Source organism: Pygoscelis adeliae, unplaced genomic scaffold (assembly GCF_000699105.1).
Source record: "Pygoscelis adeliae isolate BGI_AS28 unplaced genomic scaffold, ASM69910v1 Scaffold4, whole genome shotgun sequence".
NCBI lineage: Eukaryota > Metazoa > Chordata > Aves > Sphenisciformes > Spheniscidae > Pygoscelis > Pygoscelis adeliae.
In genome coordinates, this window is record NW_008824986.1 from 12548321 (window position 1) to 12562011 (window position 13691).

Genomic DNA, 13691 nt, shown 5'->3' on the forward strand with positions numbered 1-13691 from the left:
GTGGTTAAACCTTGGAACAGGCTGCCCAGGGAAGTGGTTGAGTCTCCATCCCTGGAGGTATTTAAAAGACGTGTAGATGCGGCGCTTAGGGACATGGTTTAGTGGGCCTGGTGTTGTTGGGTTGATGGTTGGACTCGATGATCTTAGAGGTCTTTTCCAACCTTAATGATTCCATGATTCTATGATTCTATGTTTTTACCTAGAATAATAAAAGAAATAATAGTCCACTCAGAATGTTCACAGTTATCACCTAAGTATTATCATACACTCTATTTCTCTCCTGAATATTTCTTAGCACAGACAGTAAAAAAGAAAGAATTCTGGACCTAAATTTTTGTTCTACAATGCTGTGACATTTGGATCTAAACACTGTAAGGGACAGTTTTCATTGCAACATGTTTCCCTGTAGTTACAGATGCAATCATTTTTGTTTGTGTTGTTTTCTGAAGTGTTTGGTTCCGTTTCACCCTTGCATCAGATAAGCCCTGTTGTCCCTTTCCTTTAAGGATGTTTAACAATATAATGTCACAGTTCATAAATATTTTTAGTAAGTTTCATTTGGTTCATTTCAATTTTAATTGTCACCATCAACATGTATTTTCTATAGCTTGACATAACTTTTTACTACCCAGTCCTCTTTTCTTGATTTCAAACATTATCAGTATCACTGGAGCATAGTAACGCTTTTTGTTTTGGCTTTTTCCCATGCAGATGCTACTGACTCAGAACATCTCCCACTTACTGGCCACATCTTCGTAAAAGGAGACACAGTTCGCTTTTGATAGAGTGTCCTCCATTTTTGTCCACAGCTACTCGCTGACTTCAACTCTTATTTACAATTGCTATTAAGGAAATTTGAACTGAACAGGCAGACATTTCCCCCCCTCCCCCCCCCTCCCCCTTAAAGAAATCACCTACTTTCTGTTGCAAAGCCAAAAGAATGTAAGTGATTTGCATGTGGCTCTGAAAGCCACCGTGTCCCTTCGCTGGCTTCTCAGGAGAGGAGACACAGGAGCACCTGAAGGGGGAGAGGACAGTTCTGTAAGCTGCATCCCAATTAGGTTGTCCTCTTTTTCATGCAGGAAAAATATATCCCTGTTTACTAAGATGGACTGAGACAATCGACTATTTCACACACTGCCTTCCCCTCCTTCCCAGCACCCCAGGCTGATGCATGCTCAACCAGCACTTTTCTTTGCAAGGAGGCAGTAGCCACAAGCCACGTATCATTTGATCCATCCAGATGCATGTCCCCCTGTCACAGTTACTCTGCAAGTTAAGTCTGCTGAGCACAGCAGTGAGCGATGGGAATGAGTACCTATGAAACAGCTCTAACAGCATCTGCAGCAGAGTGAGCCAGACTTTCAGCTGCACAGCAACGTTTGCTGTATCTTGGGCAAGAATACAACTTGTCCAGCCTGGGACCGGATACACCTGAAGCATTTAAAGTACATGTTCGGGATAAAAGAGCTAGGAATGTGCGAGGGGTGATTATTTGCTCTTTCTTAAGGGCAAACAGCCTCGTGGTGCTGCAGAGGCAGGTGTGGGGAGCTGTGCTGCGCCTTCATATGGGACATGAGTCTGGAAGAGCCTCTCGTGCCCTGGTGAGGAGGAGTGCGAGGCGGTTCCCCCTCCTTACCATCAGTCTGGGGTTTTCGGGTGGGTGGTGTTGGAAAGCAGCAGCTGGTTCACAGCGTAGGGGGAGCATCTCACCATTTCACAGATGAAATGTTCAGTGATGGTTACTAGTACCCCTACGTGCTACTCCCAGTCTGCCCATGCAGTTCCTATATTTTTTCGGTGTTGGATGTACGCTAATGGATATGGCATGTTTTGATAAATATAGGAGGATAGAATGGATATTTTGCAAAGCGTGGACAAATTTATCCAGGGATTTAGGACTATCCATTCTTGCCAGATAAACCTCCCAAGAAACAGCTTGGCGAGCATTTTCTTTTGGCAGTGTTGCTGGTGTAAGTACCCCATCCCCATGCTGCCTCCTCTGTTGTGGCTGAGAAGTGGTTCAGTTCACCAGAACCAAGAGCTGAAGCAGATGAAGAACTTATTTTTTTCTTTTGGGCTATGTTTAACCCAAGTCCACTTCACCAAGCAGCCTCACAAACAGCTGCACAGACACATCCAAGTAGGCAGCTGAGTGGTCAGAATAGGGGAAGAGGCTCATAAGAGTGATGGTACTAGTTAAAATCTGTCAAAACACCATCTTGAGTGGCTGCAGAATTAATTAGTAAACTGAGTCCATTGAGTTAAGCAAAATTCACACTAGAGTAAAACCAGCCCTGACACAAGCCCTTTGAACAGAGCACAACTGTGTTTCACCCCTACCTTGAATTAGCTGTGTAAGTGGTCTGCTGATGTTGGCATTTTGAACTTAATGCAATTTAAAAGCAAGGCACTATGTCAAGGTCATATTAAAAATATTTTGGGGACATGTTAAAATAACAGTACATTTCAATTTAATTTATCTTAAAGGGTTTATATCTTATATAATTTCTCTTGGAGGAAAGGTCAGACTTGTGATCTATTATCAAAATAAAGCACAAAAGGCTGAAGAAGCAATCCACAGTCTGCACATGTATTTGGCACTTCATTTTTTCATCTTCCAGTTTTTGAGTAATAAAACACCTGGGGGCATAGAGCAGTTTTGCACAGATGGTTGAGCTTAGGAGGACTTGAGAGCCAAAACAAACCAGTTTATGGAAACCCCTACTTGGGATGTGTCTAGGCACTGAGGTTGCAGTGTGTTCCTACTTCAAATGTTATGCGGCCTCCAGTGCAAAAATGAAGACAATTTATTGGCAGTCAAAAATCAAGCACTGATGTTACAGGAGAGATGCCTCTTCTATGATCAAAACCCAGGACTTATCAAAAAGGTGCCTCAGTTTCATTCCATTCATCATGCTCTTAGCTTAGATACTATTGAACAGGACATCACCTTAAAACTGCAAGACTCAGACCTGAGAAATTGGGGCAGGAAAGGTTTTACAAAGTCTCAAACTGGCCAGTGAATACACAGTGTATGTGCAAGCTAACACTGCTGTGGCAATGACCTTCTACCTGACTCCTACTAGAGTCAACAGAGAAAATGCCTCTTGATTTCAGCGGCAGCTAATCTTAGTATGGAGATAAAATGCAACGACCTTTAGTTACCCGGTTGGTCTTGCATTGTGCCAGCCAGGAGTTTCACAGAAGCTGCCTGTGATACCGCTTTATAAGCAGAAAGCTCTGCTCAGGTAGATGCTAGAACATATCCTCATGCTGCTTGAGATTTATAAAATAGTGTTAAGCATTTGGAATTAGCAGTAAGCACAACAGGTAAGGAATCACACAGTTGTCTATGTCCACAGCTAAGGCAGCCAAGATCCAGTGTTAGTTTTTACCTCTGCAGAGTATCAGTTCACCTGACAGTGGCAATTTAACAGCCAGAAGGTAACAATATTTCAGCCTTTATTATCACTAGCTAATAATACTTCAACCTTCACACAACTTCCTTCTCCTTAGGAGCTTCAAGCCCGTTTTGCAGCCCAGGTGGCCCATAGGCTATCTTCACATGTGCCTCTCATTTTTATAACCAGTCTTAGTTTTTACCTCTTTGCTTGGGCAATCTTTTCACCCTGAAATTCGCCTTTTTCCTGCTTGCTCTGCTTTTAAGTGCTGCTGTGTTTTCCCATTCATCCCACTCCTTCCTCTGCAGTGACGCCTGTCAGACTGACCCCTGCCACCATACCCCTGTACAGCATACTCTCCATAGAAAACAAGAGGACTTTGTGTCTGTAAAAGGAAATTGGCTGTTTCAGAGAGCTGTTTGCAGAGGCGTGGGATGGGGGTGGGCATTCAAGCCAGACGCACGCAGGCAGCCTTCCTCTCTCCTCCCATCCCTCTCCTCCTGCCATGGTGCACCTCATTCCCTGCACTCCTCTCCTGCTTGGGGTGATAGGAGATGAGGTGAAGCTCTCACTCCAGTGATCAAGGGAGATGCTTCCCTAAGCCGTTCCACCAAGCAAGAGAAGGAGTTTCATGGGATCTATGTTCCTTCTACAAGTGTTTTCCAGGAAATATGATTAAAACTTATCTGGCCTGATCTCATGCTGTGAACTAAATTTTCTTAAAGTTTTGATACATGCAAAATCTGAATTGTTCTTCAATTTCATCCATGTTCTAAAAACAACAACATGATGAAGTGAGACTGGAAGCAATGAGAAACCATCCTGGAAGAACACACAAAAATTTAGGTCAGCTGTATTGATACAGGTAGAATATGTCTTTAAATTTTACTGTAGACTTCAGGTTGATTTTTTCAGGAGTGGTTTACCTGTACTTCTGTGCTTACCATCTAAGTACCATGAAGCTCCACTGTATCTGGGGGCTAGATCTTTTGTGCATATAATCTTCCAATCCACCAAAGCTCAATGAACACACGCTTAAGTAATTTCAAAGTAATTTAACCTTTTTCCACATCTTGGTTTATTAAGAAGATAGCAATAAAGAAAAAACATACTATGATTGCCTGATGTCTGCAGGAGCTAAAGCGCTACAGTATCTCTCATACCAAACACGTGGACTTAGGCTAATGAGTTTTTAGGGTTCAATTTGGAATTGTTTCTATTTTCTAAATTAATATACGCAGATATATAGATCATTTACATATTCATACACACATATATATGTAATATATACATGTACATGTACCTCAATGTATATATGCATTTATACCTAACCATTAGTCCTATATAGTCACTATCTCAGTTCAGTTACTAGTTTCTGTTAATAGCTCTTTTTATACTATTGTCAGGCATCACTATTTTCTAAGTGGGTTATCTCCTGAGACGATTTCACAGATCATTCAATATGAGATGTCATTATATTTCAGTCAATAAACTTGTACCGCGATCCTATTAGCGAAGGATCTTCCAGTGGCTAAAACCATGTATATTTGTACAAAGGACGGTCTGAAAAACAAATCTAATCTTGTTTATTGACAGAGCTCAGTCGTGGAAAAATGGTCTCTCAACAAACCATTTAGCCAAGATATTTTGCAGAAATAGCGCCACCTTCATGAAGGAGTTTTTGAGGTTATTTGTTTCTACTCTACGGCTTCAACTCCCGTTTTTCACTCAGCAGCAGTGTCATTATTTTCTCCACACGTAGCTTCCACTGAGAAGCTAAGGGGAAAAAAACAGAGAGAAAGTATTTGTCATGACATAACTGTGCTCCCCTTTCCCTGCGGCTGGCTACTTTATATTGGCAGAAATCTGAGATCTCTTTCTCCCACTGTTCCCCTCCCACCCTCCCTGGAGGCTGCTAGGGCTACAGCTTATTATTTAGAAATTCAGAGCTGTATTTCCTTAGTCCTTTGTGCAGACGGAAAAACTGGGGAAAGGACAATCATATCTGAACATCCTGCAATGCAGAGAATATCATTAATCCCCTGAGCTACAAACAGATGAATAACTAAATGTTTCACAATACCTGTAACAAGCCTTGGCTTAGGAAAACTTGACTTCTGCCTGCACTCAGAGCAGTCTCGAGCATAATTATTGCTTTGGTTGCATTCATGACGCCATTTTAACAAGATTACATTAAAAGTTATTTGAACATTTTTTTGGCAGAAAGGGAGATACAAGGTCAACTCCTTGCTTTCTTCTCCTCTCAGACCTTTGTTCTCTATTAGCATCTCTTAAATAGACACACTTCACTTTTGATTGCCTGAATTTGTATGGATCTGAAGCTATTTTATTGACATATAAAAGATGTTTCTTCTTTTATAGCCTCCATATGTAAAGGAAACCTGGAGAGTCCTAGGTTTTGAAAGTCATCGAGGTGAAAGCACCATTCTTCATGCATATTGGAGAGCTGCGTTTTAACTTCAAGAAGGTGCTTTTTACAGGGTTCTTGTGCCCTCCAAGCAGCTCAGCTGAACACTGCTGCTGCGAGCAACATCTGAACTGATGATCACCTCTGTTCAGGTCACTGAAAATTTTCACTGCAGAAATAAGACAAATACTTAGGTCTTCGGGCTTTGCAACAAAGGAAATAGAATTTTATGCTTGTCTGCGCGCAGGTTGCTTTTGTAGTTAGGAATAAGCTCTGAAAGGAAGCGCAGACGATGGGAGTACTGGTTGACGGTTGTGCTGCCCATCAGAGGGACCTCAACAGGCCGGAGAAAAGGGCAAACAGCAGTCTCGTGAAGTTCAGCAAGGGGAACTACAAAGCCCTGGGGATGAACAACCCCAGGTACCTGCACAGGCTGGGGGCTGACCAGCTGGAAAGCAGCTTTGCAGGAAAGGTCCTGGGGTCCTGGTGTGAATAACATCTTTTTTTACCACTGTTTGCATCACGCAGCAAGAGAACGTAAGGTTCATGGACTTCCTGATTCTCCGGTCAAAACCCCACATGCAGGGTCAAGGATGCTCTAAATGACTCCCAGTTTCACTGGAGCGATGCTCACCTTTTCCTCAGCCTGCTTCCCTTCTCTGGCTGGGAGGCACCCAGGAGCCTGTCTTCTGCTTTCCTTCACCTCCTTCCCACCACCATGGGAAAACGGTAGTTCTTTAGAAGAGACCACTAGTAATCTGCATCTAAAGCAAATAAAAACCCCTCACTGACTTTGTGGAAATGCTGAGTCCCAGCAGGTCAGTTTGTAATCGTATTTACACTGGAGTGGTTCCATTAGCCTCTGGGAAGCTAATCCTGATTTACAATTATGAAAATCAGATAGAAATCTAGAGCCAAGCTCATATTTTATTTTAAGAGTTGCTGTTACCAGAGTCTGAAAACAACCACCAGACTTCTCCTATTAAATCAAAGTAAGCTGTCAACAACTTACACCATTTCAGTTAAATACAGATATGCAACGAGTATTGAAATGGGAACAGGCATTTGAAACAGTATTTCCAATCATTAAGCAAGAATTCATGGGATTTTTTATTTCAGCACTGGGGAACACATCCTAATTCAAAGTGGTGATTAAAAAAAAAAAAGTCCAAGAATACTTAGCTCAGTCTGAGAAATGCAGCACTGCAAAGGGCTGCTCTCCAATGCCCGCTGCTGTTATATCTGAACATTTGGTCTCCACAAACTAGCACCCTGGCACTGGCACCAACTGCTGATCATTTTTAAGGAAAAGGGAAATGCTAGATTTTATTATTCATCACAAGAAAAAAAAAAAAAAACATACAGGGAGGAATCGGGGAGAACACTATTATGGAAATAGCATTTTAGACAGAGTTTGTAACACATTTGCCATATTGCAGACACAAAGTTATAAATATTAATATAACATCCATTGGGAAAGGACCAGGACAACTCTAGAAGCACAGTTACTGAAAATTTTCAGTGTTATGCAAGACATCTCCTAGCACACAGAGAAATTATTTGACTGTGCTTCTTTCATGAACAGATGTGCGAGGAGGTGTTCCCAGAGGACAGAAACGTTCACTGCCGGCGGAGGCAACGGCTCCTGAAACAGCGGGAGAAGAGCAGTGGTCAAAAGGTTTTTCAAAAGAATTATATTGTCAATGACAGATTCAATTTCATTCAAATGGGAATCTTTTGGAAAGGTGCTGGATTTCTTAGAGAGGCTCCAATTTTGTCCTCTGAATTCATTCATAAAAATTTCCACCTGAAAATTAATTTTCCACAAGGCCTCAATGCAAAACTGGACTGTATCAGTGTCTGGATTAGCATATGAAAGGAGTATCCAGAAAGGTGTGATCTTTCAGTGGAAATCAATTAGTTTTTCACTTTTCTGGGTTTTTTTTTTCAATTTATTCTGCACACTGTATACTTCTTCTGTCTGTGCCCTTCATTTCTTCTGTGGCTTTGGGGAATTCACTGACAACCTTTGGTTCCTGCACACGTTATCTGTCATGTTATGAGGACGAAGTGCTTGTGGAAAAGTCAGTCAGAACACTTCCATCCTTCAATGAACTTATTTTCAAAAAAAAGGCCAAATTAACAGATTTGTAGATATAAAGTAAGATCAACACAATGTTGCGTATGTGCTTATCTGGAAGCATTGCATGCCACTCAACACAGCAGTTTCCTCACAGAAGGAAAGTAAAAGCATTTGCTTTCCAACGACTTCACTAAACAAAGCGCCATATCTTGCCAAAAGTCTTCAGATCTTCATATTAGGGCACAGAGATAGTCTCCCATTATAAAAGTGAAAGTCAGACTGCGTCAGAGCAGTGCAGGGAGTGAGCATCGAGTTCAGAAGATCCTCCAGAGAACACTTAGCATGAATGTGTTTATTGTAGGAAATACTGATCTAAGTAGCTCAGCCAACCTCAGCTGCTGAAATGAGGGAGCCAGCCTCTCTCACCGGCAGGCCAGGACACAGGTGGCATTAGTTAGACCATCTCATTCATGGCCCAGGTGACCTGTTTTCTGCGATTGGAACATTTCCTAAAGCATCTTGTTGCTGCTTAAGACTTTTAATGATGACTCTCTGTCCCCAAATAACACTGCAGGTTTTCAGGAGCAGGAAGGGAGATAAAATGTCTTTAGGAAAGTCACAGAGCTCTCACAGGGTGAGATGCATCTTCTACTTTGTACCTACCGAGTGGCTTCTGTCAGCAAGAATTAGTCACGCATTTTTACCTTTCTGCTACGAGTGACTTGCAGTCTTTTGTCTTAGCATGCACTACTACGTGGTGATCTGCCTGAAGGACGTTTTAAACACTGAAAACTACCCCACGGGAGCTCTCTCTCGGGTTAGGCAGATGCTGCCAGTATCACTTTGCACTTCACACCATGCTTGTTCCAGTATTTCTGGATACTTCCACGAGCCCACTAGCACAACTCCATTCGATACAGGCCTGCTCATGGCTGCAGTCTGTATTTTCACATCAGGCCCATCACCTGGGGCAGCTGCAGACACATAGTCAGGGCTGCAGAACACAGCCAATATTTACCCATCTCTCACGTTAACATCTTGAATAAGTTAAAGCCCACAGCCAAATTGCTAAAAAGGCACTAGGGGTAGGTTACAGAGAAGAGAATGGGTTACCTTTTTCTCCATTCACCCCACCTTAAGGAAACTGTCTCAGCTTCCACCTTCACACTGAAGAGCTTAAAATTAACAGCAGAGAACGACATTTTCCAGGGGCATCCCAGAGCCCCTAGCCTACGAGTATTGATGTGAATGCTCTAAGTACCAACAACACAGCAGAATCAAGAACTTCCCTCCCAGCACACCACCCCAGTTGCCCCCTCCCCACTTCTGCCTGCTCCTCAGCCTCCATCTATTTTTTAATAAGTTAATTCAGACAGTTTCACCTTAAGCTTCTTTTCTCCTGTAGAGGCCCAGGGCCAGGATGCAAGTCTGAAGGAGTACGCTTTTTTTTTTTGAGGACACTTTCATATTGACATGGGCAGATGACAAGAAAACCCAGGGCAGAATCAGAGTGGCAATGGGATGGTTACAATTCCCAACACTATGAGGTAGGTGAACTAATTTCCCCTCCTTTTCCTGTGCTATTATGCCCTGCTACACAGATATTTTGATTAAAAAAAAAAAAAAAAATCTTCTTCTGGACAAACTTTTTTGGTTGGTTTTTTTTAATGTTTATTCACTTCAGCACACATGAAAATATGGCAGGGAAAACTTTAAAATTTTGTATATGGATTACATAATTAAAGTTTAATTAGCATTGCCCATTTAATTATGGATTATAATACCTACTACTCCCATTTAGAAAAGTCAAAATAAATAAAAAACCAACAAACCTACAGGTATACAGCATATATCAGAGTCTGTGCTGTATATGGTCTGCCCAGTAAGTTGTTGCAGCATGCTAGGAAGATTTCTGCTGAGGAATTAATACATACATCTGTAGCAGATATAAATTCACTCTTTAAACCCCACTTGTTTTTAGTTTTTCTTTGTTTTATATAATTATTGGTTATGCTGTCATTTTTCCTTCCTTAATGTCTGAACTTCCGTTTGCTTTTAAGATGTAAGAATTGCTAGTTACTGCAGTTGCAGCCAAATTTCTATTTATGTAACTAGAACTGATTTTAATGCTATATTCCCAAAACAATTTCTCTGCTCCAGATGGTCCTCATTCACCTGCAATACTCTCCTGTGCATCCTTCCACTGCAAAGTAAGTTCCTTGCCAGCCAGGGTCCCCCATGCAACAACACTTCTCAAACACCCATAAAATTTTACTGTTCCTTGGTGCTGCCGTTCCCTCCCAGGGGGCTGTATCACAGCCCATCAGCTTTACAGTAAAAGAAGAAAGTGAACAAGACACCGTCAGAGCTATTTAAGCATATTCATCAGATTATTCAGTGTTGCACAGAGTTGATAAATATAAGTGTATAACCTTCCACTCTATGACACTTAAGATGAAAATGAGGCCCAGTGGTTGTGGTTTTTTGTGGTTTTTTGGTTTTTTTTAAATATATTATTTGTATTCTAGCTAACAAAGCAGATTGTAAAGCTTAGAAAACTTGGTCTTCAGAGGTTAATTTACAAGGATACAAATATGTTTGTTTTGGATAAAAAGTTTCCTTTGGCAAACTTGCTTCCCAGAACAAGATGGACTTTGATAAACTAAAGCACGTCCAGTGGAAAGTCCCAAGATGACTACAGGGCCGCAGCACACAGCATGCAAGAAGATGTCAAGGAAAGTGTTCAGTCTTGAGAAGCCAAACAGGAAAAATCTTCTTGTTGTCCTCAACTATCTAATGTGAAAGTACAAGAGAAGACGGAGACATTATTCTTGAAGATGCACAGAGAAAGGACAAGAGGCAACAGACACAAGCTCCACCTGGGAAAGTCCAATTGTATATTACAGAAAAAATTGCAATCACAGTAGTCAAACATTGGAATAGGGCCCAGAGAGGTGAAGGATTTCCATCCTTGAACAAGGCCCAAAACCACTCCTGCCTTGAGCAGTGGAGCTGGACTAAGTAACCTCTCCAGAGGTCCCTTCCAACCTGATTTCTGTGATGAAATACAAAACCTTGCTGTAAGGACCCACTGGAAGGAAGGTATTTTTAATTATAATAACCAAAATATATACACAATAATGTGTATTTTACATATACCAGGGAAAAAAACCATACTGCATTTCAAAATTCATTTACTGCAATTAACAGAGGCAAATAGTCAGTAGTAAGGTTAAGTCACTAATATTAAGAAAAGCCACAATTTGCATGTAAGTTGAAGCCAGAGGAAAGCTACAGAAGCTCAGTATTCAGAGACATGAATTCAAAGGATTTCATACTACCCGACTCATCTCAACTTCATTACACGAAAATGGAGTTTGGACTGCAGGTCTGGACCTAGATTATTATCTAGCACCCATAAGCTTCAGATTCCTCTATTTACATTAACTGGTTTGAGATATTAAACTGCAAGGTCAAGCTAAGTATTTTAGTTCTCACAACTGCAGCCTAGTTTCACTAAAATTACCTTAATTACCAGACCAAATTGTTATTTTAAATTGTTCTTCATTTCAGGAGATGTGAACACTGAACTAGCTGTAACAAACTTCTAACAGTTTCAAAGTCAAAGGTTCATTTTTACTTAAAAAAACCCCACAATAAAACTCTTAACAGAGGCTTAAAAAGGTCTTTATAAAATAATTTCCATCACACTTACAATAGTAAGAAAATGATTCTGGTTGCTAGTTTTTAGTAAATATGAATTGTTTTGTGTAATCTGTATTAAAGATGGTTATAACTACAGTGTAATCTGTATTAAAGATAGTTATAACTACAGTTCACATTTTATTTTTAAAAGGTGGACCAAGAAACGTGTCAAGAAAAGCAGATTATTGCTGTTTCTCAACAAGTCCTTTTTAATAAGGACATGCTGCCTTGATAGGCAAAGCATGTTTGACAGCCAGCTAAGGCAGGATAGCTGAAGGAGAGAAGTACTGATTTGCATGCCAAAAAAAAAGAACCAAACTTCTTCGGTGATCACTTTGTACTTGGCAACCGTACAATTAAACTGCTTTTAAGATCAAAATTGTGTCATTCCATCCATCTCTTGAATGACAGTGCTGATCATCTCAAAATTTAAGTTTGCTTGAAGTGACACAAGAAGGTAGAATCTGAGCAAGTTCTGGACTGGCAGGAAAAAAGTCTGATGCTTATCCTGTCATCTGTAACTATGAAATTACTAGATGTTCTTCAAAGCGTTTTTCACCAGGTCTGTCGGAGCAACAGGTATGGCTGTGCAGAGAAAACAGAACATGTACATATGGGAAATATGAAATATATCAAGTTTTCTATTCTTGCAGTAGTACTAATAAAACAAAATATGCCAACATTCAATTTCAAGAGGACTCAAAAAAATCTAAAAATCCATACACATTTTTTATCAATTTTTTAATACAATAAGGTCCCGAAATATACTTTTTGTGGACACAAATTGGCAATTACAATTACAAACAGAAAGAGCTCACAACGACTTCTCATAGGATGTCATTCACTATACATTTTAATTACCTACTAGATTCTTTAACTCATGGTAAGAAATTATCCTACTCTAAATAGAGATGGAAATAAAGATGTGGTAGTTTATACATCCGAGCTTTAATACGCTGGTGCATTCTCCTCCCTCACCAGGGCCCTCTAAAAAGAGCTGTAAAAATAAGAATAATATATAGAGAGTGTACAGTGACTTAAACAAATCTTCTAACCAACACAGTGAAAGATACTCCCGTGAATCTAATAAAAAGAATAAGATGCTAGTGGTGGCTATGCTTTAGTAAAGGACAAAATTCTCATTTGCAAGAGTCATTTAAAAACATCCTAGCGTTTTCAGTTTCCTTTTAACCAAGATACCAAAATAGAAACAGGAAATGGAATTTCCAATTTATGTGTTAAAGTTGTCCCAAGCACTTCTTTACATTGTTTACATGAAACCCTGCATTATTGTTTCACAAAGAACAGCTTCAAGATGATCTAGAAGAGCTAAATCAAGTCACTCATACAAAATAAAAGTAGAACTCAAGAGGTTTTAATACCATTTGTATTATTCTATCAGTGATTAGAAGCAAAGAGATATTGGTCGCTACTCGTCAATTTTAAGTGCAACGAATTCTTCTCGTATGTAATTTTAGCTAAGATAGTTAATGCTACTGACTGACCTAGTTCAGAGTAAGTTACCAGTAGATGTCAAGAAAAACCTCCCAAGACAGAACACTACAGAAACACGCTATGCAGCAGATGCTGTGCATCAATGCTCCCCTTTTTGATTTCAAAATTCATCCTCCAAAATTCATCATTCATCCTGTATGATGAAGCACAGTGGCCACCTTAGTCCCTCTTCTGCTTTTAAAAACACCGTTTGGCCAACTCCCTCCACCTTGCCGAAAGAAAACAATCAGCTAATTCAGGCCAGAGATAAAACCGAACATCCAGCTCCTCCCTTCGTTTGCCTCTGCCGAATTTTTATCCGCTCCAAAATTACCACAGTCCCCAAGAAGTTAAAGGGATCTGCACTGGCCAACAGCACCATAAAGACCAACATTCCTGAGAAGAGGCAAGCAGGCTGGTAGATCCTGTCTATTTCCCTCTGCTGACAGCAGACACCATGAAATTAAACAGGACAGCAAGAGGTAGCTCTGCACATCAAAGCAGGGAAGCGGTCAGGTCTCAGCATTCAAATCAATTAACATTTAAAGTATGAAGAGGGATCCCAGAGCCACCTTTG

The 13691-nt window shown here is 40.6% G+C and overlaps 1 protein-coding gene across 1 annotated transcript in view; it reads right to left on the reverse strand.

Moving 5' to 3' along the window:
* Positions 1-11722: 11722 nt before the first annotated feature.
* SEC23IP (SEC23 interacting protein) overlaps positions 11723-13691 on the reverse strand; it is a 20752-nt gene continuing 18783 nt past the window's right edge. The window contains exon 19 of the mRNA XM_009326031.1: positions 11723-12205. The gene's annotated coding sequence lies outside the window, so the exon portion shown is untranslated. The remainder of the gene's footprint in view (positions 12206-13691) is intronic.